The sequence below is a fragment of the Epinephelus moara genome, chromosome 4 (assembly GCF_006386435.1).
Source record: "Epinephelus moara isolate mb chromosome 4, YSFRI_EMoa_1.0, whole genome shotgun sequence".
Lineage (NCBI taxonomy): Eukaryota > Metazoa > Chordata > Actinopteri > Perciformes > Serranidae > Epinephelus > Epinephelus moara.
The window spans coordinates 12339745-12352217 of record NC_065509.1 but is presented as its reverse complement, the minus strand read 5'-3'; the positions used below and the strand labels follow the sequence as shown (position 1 = coordinate 12352217).

The 12473-nt window shown below is 41.9% G+C and overlaps 1 long non-coding RNA gene across 1 annotated transcript in view; it reads right to left on the bottom strand.

Annotated features, from left to right (window-relative positions):
• LOC126388593 (uncharacterized) overlaps nucleotides 1-11707 on the bottom strand; it is a 28790-nt gene extending 17083 nt beyond the window's left edge. The window contains exon 1 of the long non-coding RNA XR_007569763.1: nucleotides 11485-11707. This is a non-coding gene — a long non-coding RNA (uncharacterized LOC126388593). The remainder of the gene's footprint in view (nucleotides 1-11484) is intronic.
• Between the last annotated feature and the right edge of the window lie 766 nt (nucleotides 11708-12473).

Here is a 12473-nt window from a genome sequence, read left to right as displayed (position 1 = left end):
TTGTAGCTGGTCCATGCGGAGACCCTTCAAATGCAGATGAGAAAACTTAAAGAAAACAACACAGGAATTATAGCTCCTGTGCAGCAGTGAGTCGGGGCAGGACTTTTTAGGGGGAGGGGAAGAGGGAGGAAGGGGAGGAAGATGAAAAAAGGAAAAGGAGCAAGAGAATAAATGAGAACCAAATGAGAAACACAAGAAAAATAAAATAAATATTCGAAACTTCAAACACCTTTTCATTCCAATTTGTCGAATACTGCAGCTTTGTAAGTGGACCTACAGTGGGTGTCAATTTACACCCTTACATGCATTGTGACTTTTCAAATTGCACTTTGTTTTTAGGTATACATCCTTAAGTTTAGGCAACAGAAGTCAGTGGTTAGCTTTTGAAAAAAAAAAAAAAAAAATTAGATTTACTAGACCCAAATTTTAGTGAAGGAACTTTGACATAGGACTCCACCTATGTGCAAACTTTGTTGACCAAGAAGAAAAAGAAGAAGAAGATGAAGAAAAATGACCTGAGCTAGGCCCATGGCTAATGGCCACAAAGCACATGTTGCCTGCAGCAAGCCTGCAGCTGAACTAAGTCCTGAGGAGCTTCTACCTCACGGCTTAACACAGGAAGCCCAGATATTCCTGATTTATCTGAACCTGTTCTTCATCACTATGTTGCAAGCCAGATGCTAAGTGACACAGCAACAGCAGTAGATCCCAATTCAGTTAGCTTTAATTGCTAATCCAGGGGGCCAAATTATATGTTAACTTTCAGTTGGACACAGAGAAAAATGTATAATTGAAATTGATTTATAACACTTCAGAGGGCTCAGGCTGCTTGTGTTGCCTCTAATCTCTAATATGGATGTGTCAAGTTAGAACAGTCAGAATGGCCACTTGTTGGAAAAAATGGCAGAATTCTCTTTTAACAAACAAAATATACAAATCATATGTAACTGTATTGCATTCTTAAATTGTGCTTGTACTGGTAAAAACTGGGAACAAGTAGATGCACCAGCTCAGTAAGCCACTATTGCAGCAGTCATGAAGTACTTATGGGGGTCCACAGGTCTGGGTCAGCCACACCCTTGACACCAGCCAACACTGGGCAGCAGCAAAGGAGGGAGACTGATAACACGGACAGAAGAAAGAGGGAGTGTTGCCAGACTGGGCTGAATGATGAGATAAACAGAGGCTGAGGCTGGAAAGAAATGCATCATAAATCCAGTCCAGGAACAAATTAGTATAAAAGTGAGCAGAGAGGAAGAAGCAGATACCAAGGAGAAAAATGAATGCAGACAGGAGTGAGAGACTGAAAAAGAGTAAAGAAAGCAAAAAGAAAAAAAAACTGAAGGAGAAGCAGAGAGATAGCACCTGTAAAATGGCCTTTTGAAAGCTCTGATCCAGTAAAGTGGTTTCTAACTGCAGCGATTTCCACTGATGCCTTTGAAAGTATAACAAAATGTCAGTCAGGATTAAGACCCGGGGCCTTATAAGAACATACTACAAACTTTTGGGTTTTGTGGCCTCTCCTAACGAGACCCCATTCACTCATGTCATGCTTGAGTAAAGAATTAAAAGAGCCCTAACCAGAAATTAGCTGGAGGTTTGTATAGCAGGCTTAAACACGCCTCAGGCGACCTGATACTTTGGTGGCCGTAAATGTCTTTTAATGACACAGAGAGCTGCCAGGTGTTGAAGGTGAAGAGTGTTTGAATCCACAAATCCTGTCCAAGCCAGTACCCACAAATTTCTGTAAGGCAGCATCAGAACTTTGTACCAAAGGATATCACAGGAAGGTCAGAGGCAAAAGCTCTCATCTTCTGAATGGGGCACTGAACAGCTTTTAATGAGACAGTCTTTACTTTACTTAAAACACTGTGTGTGTTTGCATTTTCCTTACTGCAGCATTTCTGGAGATATGAATATCAATTATCTCCCAGTAGAAAAGACTTATAGCTGCATTTATCAATGTTTTTAAACTGGATCCAATAATGTAATGTAAAAGATTTACTCGTAATGATAAACCCACGGGGAATTATCATCTGACTCCGCAGTTTCCTTAAGCTCTACAGACAATTTTAACATCATTCAGCACTTTGTTTTGATTTTACTGCCCAAAACTTATTAAACTCATTCAACCATTTCCCATAACCGCTTATCGTATTGGGGGTCGCAGGGGGCCAGAGTCTATCCCAGCTGACACTGGGCGGGAAGTGGACAGGTTGCCAGACTATCACAGGGCTGACATGTAGAGACAGACAACTATTCACGCTCACATTTGCACCTATGGCCAATTTTTAGTCACCAGTTAACCTAGCCTGCATGTCTCTGGATTGAGGGAGGAAGCTGGAGTACCTGGAGAAAACTCACGCTGACACAGAAAGTGCAAACTCCACACAGAGGGGCTTCCCCACCCTGGGGTTCGAAACCCCATCCTACTGTATGTTTGAACCAGAAACCCTCTTGCTGTGAGACAACACTGCTACACCGTGCCACCCCAAAACTTCACTGACTTGCTTAAGTCTCAACTTTTTTGAACAGACAGCTGTATACTGCATGTCTAACACCACAAAGCCACTGTTGGGGAAAAACTTGTTACATGTAATCACATCACCAAATAAATGTAACTGTAATTTGTTACATTTAAAGAGAAAAAAAATGTTTATGTGTACAATACATCATTAATTCTGTTGCTTTGCATCTTTTGACCATGCAGGAATGCCTTCATATAAAACACAAAGAAATGTCCACACACTGAAGCTCCCTTATGTGCAATTTATTAACACATCCACAAGTGACATTTCAGACTTGTGGATGTGCTAATAAAGTGCACTTAAGGGAGCTTTCTTCATGTTTTATTAATATGTTCTGCTGCTCCAGCACTTACCATCAATGGATTTCACATATGCGCAACTACTGTGTGCTTTGGAGCATTTTCATTTGACATGGCCTTATTTCGTACATGTTTTAACTTTATTACCCAGTTTGAAATGTTTGTTTAAAAAAAGTCATAAAAAAGTAATTAAATGTAATAAGCAACATTACTTTGATGAGGTAATTAAATTGTTACATTACTTATTACATTTCTAATAGGGTAAATAGTAATCTGTAAGTTATTCCATTTTAAAAATAACCTTCCCAATACTGCAAACAGCAGTCGGACAAATTTAATGAGTCACTGGTGAACACAATGGAGCATTTAGCAGCTAAAAAGAAAATATTTTTCACAAGAGTTGGTAGGGACCAAAAACGAGACAAAGTGGAGTAAATATTGGACTTGCATTGATCATGGGACACAAACACATCTTCAACTGAATGTTCATTTTGTTCTGTATCAGCCGGTTGTCCTCGTAGGCAACTGTTTGCTTACACTGAGGACAATATAGTGTTACGATATGGTAAATCGATTGCACTTGTATAGCACTTCTCTAGTCTTCCAACCACTCAAAGCGCTTTCACACTACATGTCACATTCACCCATTCACACACACAGTCACACACTGGTGGCCAAGGCTACCATACATGATACCACCTGCTACTCAGTAACCATTCACATGCACTCAATGGAATAGCCATTAGGAGCAAGTTGGGGTTCAGTATCTTGCCCACTTGACTGGAGGAGCCAGGGACTGAACTGCCAATCTTCCAATTAGTGGACGATCCGCTCTACCTCTGAGTCACAGTTGCCCCACTGCCCTCACAAAGCCAAAATACAATTGTTTCAAGTAGCATGGCATGGCTATATTGGCATACTGCACTCTATTGCACTTTAATGTTGTCCTGTCCATGTTGAATGCCGTGTTTGCTATATGTTCTTTGCTGCATCTGGATGCGTTAGTCATGACATTTCATTAATTGTATGCTACCGTATATAGAGAATGAAAATAATAAATTGAATTAAACTGAAATTGAATTAAATTGAAAACATCCTTGGAGGGAGATGGATGGACTGACTTTATAAAATGTCTGACTTGACACTAGGGACTGCAGTTTGCATCACATCTTGTACCTACAGTCAACACGGGTGTATTTTAACAATGACCATAATCTTTTCTATTCCTCTGTGACAGATGAATCTTTTAAAGTTGTTTGTGGCAGTTTTGGAGGACATAAATGGTGTTGTCCTGATGATGGGGGCATCAAATCAGGAAACACTTGCATAATTTTTGTGGGCTGAGACACCATTTATTTTTCCATTTAGGTTGGATAACCTAGCTAAACTTTGTCATTTCAGCTGTTTACATGGGTATACTTTTGCATTACATGTGTGGTTGGTGCAGGGTGAAATTAAACATGAAAAGCCCTCAAAATATGTGTAGTTGTAAAACAATTAATTACTTGTGTCCCATGAGACTTTCATTCTTTTGCCAAACATTGAAGTGAACTACTGTGGGTGTGTCTAAAGATTGATGAGTGAATGATTAAACTAATAGTGACAGGATTCACTATTTGTCCAAACACAACCTATGTTGGTGTCTTTTTTTAACAGGACCTCATGTGACTGTGCAAACTGTCTAATGCATTGGAACAAGTAACGTGATGTTATAGCAGAGAAGGTTGGGATGTCTGGTCAGGTATACAACGAAAGCAGCATTTGACAGAAGGGACTACTGTTCCCATCCAGTCAACACTGGTTTCTTTTAACTATGGCCATGATCTTTCCCTAACTTTAAGCAAGTTGCCTGAACTCATAACCTTAACCATAGAAGTGGCAGATGATCAAATCCTCATACTGTGTGAATCTCTTTTCTAAGAGTCATATGTAGTTTAAAAGCAATGCCAATCAAAGTCATTGTAAAGATTGGAGTGGCAGATCAGAAATCACTCATACAGATTGTTTTGTTAAAGATGGAGGACGTAATGGAATGATTATGTGCAACAACTTGATGATTCAGAGATGACTACAGTAGGTAGAAGATGACTGATGGACTACTTATCATACTGTATAAGTAGTGAAAAGTATATTTTCCTGATGTTGGTGATTACTGACTCATGATGAGTATTAAGTGGCCACATGTGTTCCATTACTTGTGTTTCTATTCGCTGATTGCTGTGACAAATGAGATGGGACTTACCGAATGATAAGTAGATGGGCTGATAGAAGGGCTGGAGGGTGGAGAAAAATAATGTAGAAGGATGTTTGGTCTGTCAAGGCCATACACGAGCCCTAACACACCCCACGTTTTTTCATGTTGGCATACAATAATTGCCAGCACTTCATGTTTTCCAAAGGTTTGAGAGTAATCTCTTCCTGGGGGGAGGAGATACATATGCAGCTTTCTCTAAAAGGACACAGGGGATTGATGATGGAGAGAAATGGAAGGCCAGAGGGTGGGATGGATGGATAGAGAGATACATAGATGGATTGAGTTAGGGAGGGCCAGAAGGAGGGAAAAGTATAGATGACTACATAGATGGATAGAGATCGAGCTACAGGCAGAATGAGAGATATAAATGAATGGACAGATAGAAGGACAAATACACAGGGAAAGATAAAGCTGAATGGTGTTTAAAGGAGGTCATGATCTGCACAATCTGTACTCCATTTTTGTGTCTGTTGCTTTGATTTCTTTCAATGAAGTTTAAAGCTATAGTGCGTAACTTCTACATGTCCGTAAATGTCCGTTTCACCCATGCCACTACTAGAGGAGATGACACAATGCTGATTAAGCCGATTGGCTCCTCTAACATCTCGCGGTATTTTTCAATATATATCATTTTTAGTTTGCGTGTCGACCGGCGACATTCCGAGGTAGAGCGCAGGTAGAAAGAGAAAGCAACATGGCGGATAACCCAAAGAAGCGGCCGAGACACGGTTCAGAAGAGGATCTTACCACAAAGAAAAAGCCTGGACGTTTGGCTGAAGGTCTATTAGCAAAGAAGGAGAGTGACCGACAGAGAAGGCAAACAAGGATTTGTATTGGCGTTGCTTTTTCCTCGGTGGAGAGCCCTGAAGGAAGAAATTGGGCTGAGGGCAGACACGGATGTTGCCTTGCTGCTGTTGGATAAGTAAGTGACTTGGTTTATAATTATATGAGTAGTATGTGTTGCTGTTACATGTACTGGACCTAGTACTTTATTATTTTCTTGGAAATGGTGCTATGAACGTAATGTAATGTTAGCAGTCTGGTGTTCGCCACGTTGTGTAGCATTGTGTACACGGTGTGAAGCGAGTGTTACTCTGTGTACATGGAAGTGCCGGCTTATTAGTTTTAATAACGCATTATCCGCTGGGGGGCGACAGAAGTTACGCACTATAGCTTTAAGTTTCAGTATGTTGCCTGAAATGGAAGATGCATCCCTTCTAGAGCCCCAGAGGACATTCTAACCATGTAGCACTATGGATATCAATGTTGGCTGGTGAGTCAGTCCACCACTTTGGTTCACACTGAAATATTGCTTGGGCTGATTGTCATGACTTTGGTGATCACCTGAGATTTCTTCTAGCCAGGCTGATATTTTGAGGTCTGGGTAGATATTGACAGCATTCGGATATATCGCCATGAAAATTGGAGCACATAATCCAGGTCTCCAGAGGATGGAGCCTACTTACTTTTTGACATTTCATCCTTTTCTAGCAACAGGTCAAAGTTTCCCATTATCTAGTGAAATATATTCACACCTACGGGTAATTTAGAGTCACCAATTAACCTGCATGTCTTTGGACTGTGGATGGAAGCTGGACTACCTGGAGGTAACCTGCGCTGACACGGGGAGAACATGCAAAAGCTGCACGGAAGGGCTCACTCGCCTTGGGGTTTGTACCCCCACCCTGGGTTCATACCAGAAACCCTCTTGCTGTGAGGCAACAATGCTAACCGCTGCCCCACCGCGCCGCCTTTGTTTGACATTGAACAAATATCTGCAAAACTAATGACATTCTCATTAGCCTCAACTGTAGCCTACTTTGTGTTTAGTTCTCATTAGTTAATGTCAGCATGTTACACACTAAACTAGGATGGCGATCATGACAACATGAGTATGTTAAAGGATAGTTTCAGAGGGGTTTAAGAGGGGTGTATGTTAATAGTTTGACCACCCAGTAACAAATAGTGGACAAAATTCACAGAGAACGCAAAGAGGCCAGCAGAAGGGATCTCTTAACAAAATTATTTCAGCAATCAACAACTCTCACAGTGTCCAAAAGGTATACTGAATTAAGACAGACTTTAAAAAACACTTTCATTGTGAGCATGTTAGCATGCTGATTTTAGCATTAGCTTAAAGCAAAGCCTCACTGAGCCACTAGTCTTGAAACATATACCTGGCACAAAATATGGGGTGCCATGAGCCCTTATTAGTAAAATAACAAAATGTGTCCCTCTTCTTAACCTGCCTCTCTCCACCTGCCACGACTGTACCCTAATCCCATCCTATCCTGACCCAGTCCTATTGCTGATAAATGATTAAGAATTATTACAATTGACGGGAGTGTTTTAATTTTAACCAGTGCAGCTTGCAGCACTGGTTTAGTTTGGAGAATGAAAAGAAAGTGGCCCGCCCCCCCTGTTAAAAATTAACAAAAGGCTGGCTGGCAGTTGGAGTTTAGATGAATGGCTTTGGGTCAGGGGAACCACATAAAACATTTACTACAAAATGAAAAGATGACAGAAAACACTCAGTGGATGGATGAAGGCTTGGGCAGGACTTGAGGGAGATACAGATTAGATGAGATAGACAGGTAGAGAGAGAGACCGGGGTTTGACAAACACCTCTGATTTTTGTGAAGAAGGGACAGAAGAGATGCATGAATGGATGGATGGGTGCTGGGGTAGATAGATACAGAGGCATGTTCCTATCTTTGGCATGCTTGTAAATCTAATCTCTGACAAGCCCCGTCCATCTAGCAGCTATGACAGCTAGACTCGGTCAATAATAAGCACAGTGAAACTTTTTGGAGAGGGAGACAGAGAAAAAAAAGTAAGGCTAGAAAAAGGTAGAATTGATATCAGTTTTTCTTTTGGGACTGACAGAGGAGGATCAGAAAAGGCGGAAGGTTGGAGAGCGGGGCACTTAAATGGATTTTTTGGATTGGAGAGAGGGGAGTAGAGCCTGAGAACACAGTGCTTACAGATTTCAGAGATGAATAGAGACTGAAAAAGAGGTAGGCAGGTGAAAAGGAAGATGGCTACAGGGGAAGAGAGGGGGGTGTTGACTTGTCTGTTGAGGTTATTGAGCTGCTGCCAAGACGGAACCAGAGGAGCTGAAGTGGCAGTCTTGTGGGAAGACATTGATAACTGCTCCTCAGTACAGAAAACTAATTCATAGTGATGTACTGTACTCCTGATGTTGTAGGTTCAAATGTAGCATTTAGCCTTTGCCATATATCAACACCTCCCACTGCCTTTACACTGTATTTGTACAAGAGTTAGCAAATTTAGCTGACATACAAACTGAAGCAAAACACAGAGTGAAACACCTATTGATACTACACGAGCAAACATTGGGACATTTAATGACCATAGTTGGAACGACCAATAAAGACAAGCCATTATGATGAAAGTTGTGCCTGAGCGTCCTAGTAATTCCAAAATATGACTAAGTAATGAACTAACACTGACCCATACAGGGCTCCAACCCAGTCTCCTGGGCTTCACCCACCCCTCCAGCACAACTTTCTATCTGTTATGGACTTTGACGCTCTTGACATCTCCTGACTTTCTGACAGGAAACCCTGAAGGCCACTTCTCCCATGTGTGATCAACACAGCTTGAATAAGGACTTTTGGCCACAGGAGGCAGAAAAATATTTGACACGTAGCCTATACGTAAATGTTATAAACATATTTTTTATATTTAGAAAAATGGTAAAATGGAGTAATATAAATTTTGGGATGTAGAGCTGTTGTCACAGTGTGGCCATCTGATCACAACAATTTCACAACCAAAAGAAAATACTGTCAATAAAATGTCCAATTAACAATCCCCTGTTCCAAAAAGATACATGCATTTGCTTTTTCATGGCAATAATATGATCATTATCTCCTGGTCTGTAGTAGAGGGTGAATGAACTGTAGACGTGGAAACAATGTCACCATCTGGCCAGGGACATGACGTTACCTCTGATCAATGTTTGCTGAGTAGATACCATATATACTAGGTGTTAGTTAAATATTATACATAAGTACATAACATTGAAGATGTACATCAGCATGGCCATGATGAGCTAATTTGAATGGACTGCCATTGAATAAGGCGTGATGCGGATCAAAGGAGTCAGTACATCGAGACTGCAAAACACACAGACTGCAAAACGCTGTTGTACCTACCCCTATAGTGGTCTCTAACAAAGCAGATAGTGAAGGTTTATGCGCGAAGGTTTCGAGCCTTGAAATTTCTCTTGCCACCCCTCTACAGTGTAGGCAAATATGATTTTGTTTGTCACCTTAAAACACTGAAAAAATACATTTGAAAGACTCTCTGGCTACTGTATGATACACAGACCCCACTTCAGGGGAAATTAGTTACAAATACTGTATGTACAGATATAGGTAAAAATGTATGTACTGTAATATGACATAAAACATAACTTTAAAAAAGTATCTCATATAACAATTTGATACCTAGGAACTGAGTAAAGTCAAAAGCAAGTTTAAAAAGTCGAGGCAGAGGATGATTCATGAAACAGAAATAATGACTCAGACTTCACAGCAGAATTAATTTAGTCAACGAAAGCTGTGAAGAAATATATTCGTCGAAAACTTTTTTTCCCATGGTGAAAAGGTGAATAAGATTAAATTAAAAGTTAGCTTTGAAAATTAGAACTACGATGAAATGTATTAAATTTTTCTTCAACAAATAAAAATTAAACAGTAATGTGACAGAACATCAAATGGGTGAATTCACTGATTGGTGTTAATGCACAGCTGAGGCATATTATTTAACAACCTGTGTGCATCTGCAAGATCCCACACAGTAGCTCCTGATTAGTGAAAGAGTTTCCACTCTGTTGTTCCAATGTGATTTAGCTACACCTGTGGCATTACTGTTATTAAAAACCTTTTTGTGGTCAGGAACATTCTGTCTCTGTCAGTAATGTCATCTGATGTTACCAGTTAGAAGAGAAGCAGCAACACAAAGGCTGGGACAAACTAAACATGCAGGATAGCGCAGCTGGACTCAGCCTTTATGATATATGCTCTATCTGGTGAGACCACAACTCCTTAAAGGGGCAATAAGCGAAATCGTTTCACCGCTAGGTTCGCTGTTGTGCACTGCCTGTAGAGCAAAACAAAGTGTGTCATGAGCCACTCCTCCCTCTAACCCCCCCCCACTCGCCTCGTCTGTGCCGGCAAGACGAGTACCGCAGCACGGACTATCACATCCAGACGGTCCCGGTGTTTCTTCCGCAGGCTCCGCTTCACTCAGCTGCCCGATATACCTGCTGCTTCTTCCCACATTAACCTGAATAACAAACCAGAGCTTGGTGCTCCGGTTGGATCCAAACGGAGAGCCGCTAGCTGGGAAGCTAGTGGAGGCTAAGTGGTTGTGTTTCCCTCCGGTCATGCTGTGGCTAACGCTCCGCTAGCCGCTCCCAGCTAGCTCCTGTTTGTTATTCAGGTTAAAGTGGGAAGAAGCAGCGGGTCTGTCAGGCAGCTGAGTGTAGTGGAGCCTGAGGAGGAAGCACCGGTTAGCCCCGGTTTCACTACAGGCAGATTCACTCGCCACAGGGGCATAAATAAAACCTAAACAGCCAACTTAGTTTGGCTTAGTTTAGCAGTTAGCAATGTCTTTCACTCACTCTCGGTCTCTGCTGTGTTTAGCCAGTTCCCTGCTTTCCTGTTAGCATTAGCACTACTCGGCTACCACGCTAACGCTCCAAGTCCAACTGAGCTAGGAGCCGGGCTCACGGTCTCACGGAGAAGAGTTGGAACGTTAGCATGGCAGCCCATTAGTGCTAACGTCCCCACGCTTCTCCGCCAGGCTCAGTGAGTCAGAGCCGAGAAGCGTGGAGACGTTAGCGTTAGCAGTAGTCGGCTACCATGCTAACATTCCGAGAGCCTGCTTCTCGGCTCCGGCGAGCTCTAGCGTGGAGCTTGGCGGGCTCACGGAGAAGAGAGGAATGTTAGCGTTAGCTCCCAGAGTTAGCACTAGAGCTACTACGGCTATTGGAGTAGCTTGCAGCTATGGAGCGCTTCTACCAGCTTTTCTAGTCACTGAGCCTCGCCTCCATTTCAGCAAATATATTACATTTATTACAGGTACCATCATCATTGAAGTAGGCAGGGGAATAGCTAAACACAGCCGCCAGGCTGCCCGCCGGGCTACATTTTACAATGCTAATTGCAAATGTTAGCTGGGCTGCCGGGCTACTCACCTAACACAACCGTAACGCCTGACCCATTGCTGGGACCGAGCCGCTAATAACTCAAGCTCCGGACATTAACCCATGCTACGATTGTAACATTAAATTTAATTGAATCGACATAGCGACATGTGCCTAACGTTACTGTAACACTAATTAAAACAGACATTTGACTTTATGTTGTACCTGTCCAGGAGAAGAAGAGCTAGCTCCGAGTCAGATTGTAGCCCCTTTAGCTCTTGCAGTGCTCTCCACCTTGGAAATGCAAGGCCAATGTTAATCCGAGTTCTGTCCCTTTCTTTATCCGACAACTTCTTCGCCAACAACCGTTGTTTCTTTAGAGGTAATGTCAGATCCTGGTCGTCTTCGGGTGGACGTTCTGCTCTCTGCCATTTAATTTCGAAAATACGCGCTGCCATTGCTCACCGGCTGTAGCCTTTTATAGGGAGGGAGGGCCAAGGGCTCTGAGAGGAGGAGGAGGAGGAGGAGGGGGGGGGGGATTCACATGAACGTACATGAATGCGCGGCCGGACCGCCTTGTAAACAATGGGCTGGAGATCAACACAGAGAGAGGGTGTGTGAGGTCATGCTATACTCCAGATGATTACACCTCTAGTTCTTCACATAGCAATTTTTTAATTCCTTCAATCTAGAAATGATGAATTTCGCTTATTGCTCCTTTAACATATTTCACTCATACATTTAAAGTAATGAGAATTAGTAAACCAATTAACAAATCAATCAAAAGAGAGGAGGCAAACAAAAGAAGAAATTAAAACGTTATTCATTTTAGGCTTATAAAATCAATAGTAGTTAACTATTGCCTTTTTTAAACAGATTAAGATTAGGAAAGAGGTGTAGGGTCTGGTTAGAGTGGGAGAGCTACAACATTTGACTATTTCTATCTCCAGACAGCTCCTTGGAACCTTGGACCCTGGGAACATTGATATGTTCTCTCGAGGACTATCACTAATGCAGGGAGTCAGCTCTCCAAGTCTTTGCTGAGCAAATGTCACTATATTATCCAATCTTTTAGCTTCTCCGCTCAAGATAAACCCAGTGAACAGTATTTTAATGAACAAAGGGGTGACTCCAGCTTCTGAAGTGAAGCCTGAGTTATGGTTGGGTGCACAACACTTTTTAAGAGTGTTGCTTAACTGACATTAAAGAGCAGT